This window comes from Camelus dromedarius, chromosome 13 (assembly GCF_036321535.1).
Source record: "Camelus dromedarius isolate mCamDro1 chromosome 13, mCamDro1.pat, whole genome shotgun sequence".
In the NCBI taxonomy this organism is placed as follows: Eukaryota; Metazoa; Chordata; class Mammalia; order Artiodactyla; family Camelidae; genus Camelus; species Camelus dromedarius.
This window is the reverse complement of record NC_087448.1, coordinates 3,408,288-3,416,972: the sequence shown is the minus strand read 5'-3', so window position 1 is coordinate 3,416,972 and position 8,685 is coordinate 3,408,288. Positions and strand designations below refer to the sequence as shown.

The 8,685-nt window shown below is 39.0% G+C and overlaps 1 pseudogene; it reads left to right on the top strand.

Annotated features, from left to right (window-relative positions):
• The first annotated feature begins 921 nt into the window (after positions 1 to 921).
• LOC105094086 (pre-mRNA-splicing factor 38A-like) lies at positions 922 to 1,917 on the top strand (annotated as a pseudogene).
• The last annotated feature ends 6,768 nt before the right edge of the window (positions 1,918 to 8,685 follow it).

Genomic DNA, 8,685 nt, shown 5'->3' with positions numbered 1-8,685 from the left:
TCTTAAGATTTCATCTTGGAACAGAGAGGCAATGGCAAGTGAATGTCTGAGGTGGCAGCATGCAAAAATTATTTAGCATGGGTATAAAATGAGAAAAACAGGATTCCTGTAAAATAGGAGGGAGGTTAGGAAGGCATAGTGGAACCTCCAGTTTCACAAGAAAAAATGATCCATGAAAATATGTGCCAAAAGAAGAGAAAATAGCACAAAACAATTAAGTATAAATACAACTTAAAGATTTAGAGTACATTTATCAAAATGTCAATGGGTTAAAATGTTGTATCACATACGAGTGTCAGATTCCATTAGAAATTGAAAAATGACTCTTTATCATTTATAAAATCACCACAAAACAAGGTGTCGGAAAAGGTTTAAAGTGAGTGGATGGCAAGGGAACACCAAGAAAGGGGAAGGAAAAGAAAGCCCGGATGTCATGCTCTCATCAAATAATACAGAGCTAAATGCTGAGAGCATTCAGTAGGGCAAAGAGAGATGGTACTGATTTTAAAATGTTTGAGTCTTCAAAGAACAAACCTTCATGCACACAAAGAGGAGACCGTAAAGAAGAGGTTTTATAATATTCTGGGGGCAAGCCTCACTTTGCCAAGTACTGTTGGAGGAGACAGAATGACATCTTCAAGCTCGAAGAATCAGGCAGCAGCTGTGCTAATTAAGGAGATGGCTTTCTGAGCTGAGGGATGAGAGTGATGAAGCAGATTTCTCTCCATCTTTCTCCGCAGACTTACTAAGTAAACAGCAAATTTGCACCTGCATTACCAGGCCCCCGGGAGCCACTGCCTCGACACGGGTAAAAGCAACGTGCCCATACTCACATCTGGGAGCGCATCCTCAAGGTGGGCATGTGTGCCTGCAGTGGTGGTCTTAGCACCAGTATAAGGAGAGAGCTGGAGGCATTCTAAAATGGAGAACCGTATGGTAAAGGATGAGCATAGCATCCACGGCACCAACCCTCAGTATCTGGTGGAGAAGATCATTCGACTTAAATTTACAAGCCCAAATATTGGAAAGAGGAGAGCTTTGGCCTTACGGCTGAACTTGTTGATAAAACCATGGAGTTAAGGTTCGTGGGTGGTGTCTATGGTGGCAACATAAAGCCAACTCCCTTTCTGTGTTTGACCTTGAAGATGCTTCAGATTCAGCCTGAGAAGGATATCGTTGTAGAGTTTATCAGAAATGAAGATTTCAAGTATGTCTGCATGTTGGGAGCGCTTTACATGAGGTTGACAGGCACTGCAGTTGATTACTACAAGTACTTGGAGCCTCTGTACAGCAACTATCGAAAAATCAAGAGCCAGAACCGAAACGGGGAGTTTGAACTGGTGCGTGTAGATGAATTTATTGATGAACTACTGCATAGTGAGAGAGTCTGTGATATCATTCTGCCCCAGCTACAGAAACGCTATGTGCTGGAGGAAGCTGAGCAACTGGAGCCTCGGGTCAGTGCTCTAGAAGAGGACATGGATGATGTGGAGTCCAGTGAAGAGGAGGAAGAAGAGGATGACAAGTTGGAGAGAGTGCCGTCACCTGATCATCGCCGGAGAAGCTACCGAGACTTGGACAAGCCACGTCGTTCTCCCACACTGCGCTACTGGAGGGGTACGAGTCGGTCTCCCAAACGGAGAAGCCCCTCTCCTCTCTGAGAAAGGCATCAGAGCAAGAGTCCAAGGCGTCATCGCAGCAGGTCCCGAGATAGATGGCTCCAAGTCTCCAGGTCATCACCGTAGTCACAGACATAGGAGCCACTCAAAGTCTCCTGAAAGATCTAAGAAAAGCCACAAGAAGAGCCGAAGAGGGAATGAGTAACGGACTCCGTTTGGTCCCGATGGCCTTCTGTGGAGATGAAGGCATTTGTCTATGTGGAAGAATGAAGACCTACTCCCCAGGCAGCTATGAGAATATTTTAGATTTTTTTTTTCCACCAAGTTTCTTCACTTTTTTTCTTTTAAATGAGAAGAGGTGCTGAGTTTTGTGTCTCTTTTTGAATCGTAACCCACGTTTGAGGCATGATGCTTCCCAAGGGCTGCTTTTGATCTCTTTGTACAACCAGCCTTGCTTGTACTTAAATTTATGAGGGTAGAATGGATTTGAGTAGAGGGTATGAATGACATGGGGAGGGTGTGGCCCCCTGGTGACCCTTTTGTTATTAAATTTGACACACTCATTTTCTGCAAAAAAAAAGAGAAATCTGACTTCTACCTCTAAGAGGAAGTTCAAAAGGCTTCTAGAGATTTGTTACCAATAATTCATAGCAAAGTATCCCCAAAACGCATTTATATATTTGGAACTTCAAAAATATTTTCCAGAAGACTGAATAAAAGCTAGTTAAGTTTCCAGCCGAGGCCCTATAATCATAACCAAAGAAACCATGCAAAATATTCTCATGTACCAGGGATCCCCACCCAGGTCTTCCCCAGGGGTAGGTCCCTTCTTAGCATAACACTGTACATTTACCTCCTGATTCATTTTCCCTATCGGGGTGAAAGATGGCAAAAAAAATCATCACAAGTACTTGATGACTAAGTGGGTATAAGAAGTGAAAGTCCAAGATGTGTTAAAATGATTTTTACAGTTCTTAAAACTGAATGTCTAAAAGGATGCTCTAGCACCAGTAGAAAGGAAGAAGCCAGGGCAATTTGTGTTTCAGGGAAGTTAATACATTGCGCCTCAGTAGCCTGCTAGAGATGTTCATTGGCCTCTGGACAAATGACACTCATGCTTAGAAAATGGCCCAAGGGTTAGGATCTGGAAGTGGGAATTATTTGCAAAAAGGGCTTGGTAGAGTCATGGGGATGTGTCATTTTAAGGAAAAATGAAGCACAGATTTGAGGACAGTTTGGGGCGCAGTCAAGAGATGAAAACAACCAAGCAATCAGGTTTCTATGTGTAGAGTACTTTAATGTGCGCTAAAAAATATATTATAATCAGAAAGCTGCATTTTACCAAAAGTCCCTGTGCTTAAACCTGAAACACCCACACACTTACAAAAGAAAAAAAATGAAGTATTTTCGTATGAAAATTTGAAAGGGTAAGATTCCACAAAATACAAAGTAAATAGAATCAGTTGATAAATCATGCTTTAGATTAAAGTGGAAAACGTTGGGAAGGAGAAGAAAAAGGCAGCCCCCCACACAGTCAACACAAGCAGCCCCACAATAATTTTCAGTAGGTGGAAAGTATTCATATGAAAATATTCATGTAAAGCCACCCAGACAAATACAATTTTCTTCACATTTCTAAGACCTTTATAAAAGAAATATGCAATTTCTTTTATCCCGTTTCCTATTTTCACATTCCCCCCTTCAATGACACACACAAATGTGAGCACAGAACTTGTCAACATCTAAGCCACAGCCACTCCCGAACCCGTGTCTGCTTTGTTTACTTGTATTGATAGAAATTATCTCACTTAAACTGTAATTCTTTGAGAGCATGAATTATGACTGTTTCTTTCATCATTGTATGCCCTAAGTCTAGGGTAGTGTCTTGGACATCGAAGGTTATATATGCATATTTATATACAAACATGCATGCATAGAAAACATAGATACCTGTATATAGCACATATGCACATACTTGTTACACACATACATGTATATACCTGTGTGTGTGTGTGTGTGTGTGTGTGTGTGTGTTTTAAGAGCTTAAGTACAAATTTATTGCAAACCAACAGGAGACAGGGTGGCAATTTTGCAGGCAGGGATATATGTGCGTGTGTGTGTGTATAACAACTTGGGAACAAATGCATTTAATGTCTCAAAATACTATTTTACTTGTGATTTAAAACTTTAAATTACAAATACATTAAATTTTAAACAAATAAGCTGTAAAAAATAGAGTGGCGGGCATTTTAGTATCAGTCATGCTGACATCAGGGTTCTGGACCACTAGGTATCATCTACTTTGAATGCCCCAGAAGGACATCATTCACTGGGGAAGACAGTTCTGGGAAGAACCATAAAATTGTCCTGACATCAGAGTGAGAGCTTGGAATGAGACCTGGACTCTCCTGCCTTCTAGGGACAGGGACTTCATTTCTCTGGACTTTAGTCTCTTCCAAAAAAAAAAAGAAACAACTAAAAATGGGGATAATAAGAACCCAAAGATCCCGTCTAGATGTAAAGATGTTTCTGTTGCTAGAACACAAGCAGTTATTCAAATGGAGCTTTGCCCAGTCATCAGCAGCAGACTGTTGTCTGAATGGGTGCCAGAGGAGGACTCAGGGACCTGAGTCCCATCCAGGGTTGGACTTTCAAGATAATCATCAGCAAATTTTAGAGCATATGCAGGTTTTGGCTAAAATTCCCACATAAATCGAGTTTTTTCTAATCATTTACAAAGACCTGACAGATATCTCATCCTAAGACGCCGCATAGCACTAATGACACACAGAAATCCATCTAACCTGGAATTCCTGTTGGCAAGATCCAAAATATATGTATATATTTTTTTAATTCTCTGCACTTAGTGTAGTAAAAGCAAAGCACTCAAGAATACTGAATTATTTAAGTGCAGTAAGTTGAATCCTGAATTTATAGGGATTAATTGTCAATACACTAATTAATCTTTCTCATCCTGGAATCAAACATCTTGTCTTAAATATATTTTGAGAATCAGAAACTTCCAAACATCTACTCTGGTTATTACTGGGCATAGTTAGGCCCACCTGGGCCTATTATTTTGGATTGCCTGACATCCCCTTTTTAGGGAAACAGCTCCTCTGGCTCTACACACAGTCGGGTGGAGGTCTGATCTCAGGAGCCCAGGGGCACAAACATCGCTTACACTAAGGTACTCAGATTCTCTCACCTGGACTTGGAATCTTATGTGAAGACATCCATAAGGGGAAAAGGCCATTGGAGATGTGTTACTCTTTTTTTAGATTTTATATTCTGTTCAATAGTTGTTCTTACTGTGCTTTGTAATCAACTGGGAACTCTCCAAAAGTAAGTAGAAAGAGAGAGCTAGAGAGAGAAATTGTTCTGGGGCGGGGCACAGCCATTAGTTTTTATTTTATATATTTTTCTTTTTATATTATATTCCAATTATCTTACTGTACCTTGTAGTAGATGGATAGATGTTTAATGTATTCTTGAAAAATATATTTTTTTTATTTGATGTGCATGCGGTTTAAAGTTTCTTAGTGGTACTTTGCTAAATATGTTGTATTATTTTTTTCCTCACTAAGCAAATGCCTTTAAGATCCATCCATGTCACCATGTGTATATTTAATTCATAGCCCCTCACTGCCTCTTTTAACTGCTGCGTAATACTCCTTGGTGTATATCTATCAACTTTAACTTTCCTTTCTCCCAGGGATGGACAGCCAACTTGAAACCAACTCTCTGTAACACAAATAACACTGCAATGAATATTTTTGTATGTGTTCCTGTAGGCACCTATGTGAGAATTTCTTTGGGGTACATAGCTAAGAATGGAATCACTGTGCTATGTGCGTAATTTGGCTAAATGACAGGTTGCTCTTACGAATGGCTGTACTCACTCCCAAAGCAAGACATGAGTTTTATATATGCTCAAATCCTCACTAATCCTTGGCAACATCCAGTTTGTTAATTTTTTCATTCCAAAACTTCAAAGGGGATATTTTTGTTTTATTTTTCATTTCTATATTTATCAGTGATTCTGAGTATCTCTGTATGAGTTTGTTAGCTTTCAGGGTTTTTTTTGGGGGGGGGGGGCAAGTTTTCTTATAGAGATGGCCCTTTCATATCCTTTACTCATTTTTACATTGGGGTTGCTTTTGATTTGTTGTTAATTTTCAAACATTCTTTGCATATTTAAATAGTAGTTTCCAGATTTAGACTTGAAAATATTTTCTTTGTATTGCTACCTGCCAATTAAATTCATCCAGGGAGTCCTTAATTTGACACCCCAGTTTTTACCTTATTTTTGGCATGAGTCCTTTTTAAAAGTTCTACAGGTGAGTCTACTGTGTAGGCAGGGTTCATTCATGATTGCAAACCAATGAACTAGCGAGATGGTCAGGCACTCGGCTGCTCATCCCTGAGCTGTTTTTATTCTCGTCCTTGTCCTTCCCAAGCTCCCTCATTGTCCAACTCTTCAAGGTACTCATCTTCCTTCCAGTAAGAAAAGGTGCCATGTCTTTTCTCCCTTGGGTTAATCAAAGTAGTTCCTCTAGATTTCAATCAAAGAAATGACTATGGAATTTTGTATGAGAGAGTGGACTGCAGGTTCCAACCCTCAAGGGATCACAAAGAGCCATCCCTACCCTAACCTTGGAAGGCTAATTGGAAATATTGGGTGAGCAGTATTAATGGCAACTTAGACCTTCCTCAGTGTACTCCACTAGCAATTACAACTCCTCCCTGGATTCTCACAGTGACTCAGAGCCCTTTGAACAAAAGCGAGGCTGCATATTCTTTGGAGAATCCATGCCAGTATTTCACACATGGATTTTGAACTTTCCATTTATTGAGTTAACTGTGAAATGGGGAAAAAGAAATACCCAACATTTTCACAGGCTCTTGGACTCAAATCCGAGGGACCTAGGATTATACTGGTGCCACATGAATGAGAATGAGGCTTAGAGAGAACTGATGATCAATGCAGCTTGGTATTCATACCAAACGCCAAATGACAGAACAAGTTCACCTGGTAATTGTTTTCGCAATGACTGAGCATATAGATAACAAATATGGTCAATAATTTGCAAGATTTCCACACTAATTGATCATTTTTCATCATGGTTGGAAAGACCAATGAAGGATAATGAAGCTTTGCTTTCCTTATCAAAATAATAAAGCATGTCTTTGATTAAGAGAAAGCCACAGCTCTCTTTGAATGGCTAGCCTGAGGTCACATACATGTTTTTTAACTTACTCCCCTTGCTTCTCCTTCTCTATAGCTGATACTAAAATCTCAGCCTTTCCAACTAAATTAAAAATGAATCATAACATTTATGGAAACAGAACCCAGACTAGAAGAGGCCACTGTGATTTCTTTGATTCCTGTTTAAAACATCAGCCTCCATCTTGGCTGGTGTGTAGGCTTAGAAAGACCCCCATGGAGAAATAAAAACAGACTGGACTTGGCCATAAAAGGTGTGGTTCTAATTGGTGCTCTGCCATTGACCATGTTTGTACATTATATTTTTGCATCTAGGAGTAAGTTGTCAGAAATATGTCTTGATGGAATGTCTTAACTTTCTATATGATCTTGAAGGAGGGTTCTAACTACCTGAACCCATGTTTTGCCTGAACAAGGGGATTAAAATAAATGATATCTAAGCTCTCTTCCACTTCTGTGACTCCAATATATTGAAAAGTTTCTACCAAGTATTTACCATTTATAAAGCATATCACAGTATATTTTCAGACTTTTATAATCTGTATCTTCTTTTACAGGGAATAAAAATTTCCTGGTGTTTTAATTATATAGTGATTTTAATCTGTACAACCTGGTATAAATTCCTTATTCTTAATAGTCCTATGCATCTATAGAACCAAAAAAATTATAAAATAAATAAAACAAAACTAAAAAAGTAAATTTATTTCAAATCAATGGTATTTACTCAACTAGATCTTTTTTTTTATTGAGTTATATAGTCAGTTTACAATGTTGGGTCAATTTCCAGTGTAGCGCACACTTTTTCAGTTATACATGAACATACATATATTCATTGTCGCATTGCTTTTCTCTGTGAGCCACCACAAGATCTTGTATATACTTCCCTGTGCTATGTCAACTAGATTATTTTTTGAAATTAATTTACAAGCGATGGCTTCAATAAGAATTTGTATTTAGTAATAAGGAAGATTTTGCCATGAGTTTATTTCTGTTTTAACATTTTCTCCCATGCTGACTTCAATATATTAATGTAAACGTGCATATTTGCATTGATATGTTTTATAAAATATTAATAAGTTAAGACTTGACTGCTTGAGCTAATAAGGCTTCTTACTTTAATGAAATGCTACAATGAGAAGTTCTCTAATGCTGATTTTAATGAGGGTTCACCTGTTAATTCTGTGCTGTTGTCTGCTTGAAGATAAAGTTTGCCCAGCTGCATTACTGAATTCTGCATTGCATGAGTATGTATTGTAATCACTGCCACAGCCAGGATCAGGAGAAGTCTTCTTTGACAATGGACTGTCGCACATTGACAAATAAGCCTGCTCGCAACATGGAGGTGGCAGTGTGTGATGGCAGAGGCTGTTCTGACCTTAGCCAGCCTCTGCCGGGGAGAGATGTGCTGCAGCTCAATTCCTCTGCTCCTTTTCTCAAGTTATTGCAAAGCCCTCCTTCCTACAGTGTGCTGCGAACGTTTACTGGTGGCCTTTACCTGGAGTGCAGTTAAACACAGAAGTAGTTATTATAGTGGAAATACAGAGCTGGGACTCAGTTTCAGGCAGTAGTGCAGATGATCTAGAAGATACTTACACTGGGTGCTTAATTAAAGATGCAGGCAAAACACCTAATGGGAAAATATGGAAAACCTCAAGGCCTCTAAGAATGTCTTCTGGGCTCATATGGGATTTTTCCTGGGCTAGTGGGTGTCGCAGTTTGAAAAATAAGATTCTAAGCATTATAGCTATTACAATTTTAAGATTCTTTTATAAATAATTACTCAGAATGCATTTTTTTTTACTGAGAAATTTAAAATCAGAAACTAGTGGGAGAAGCTTA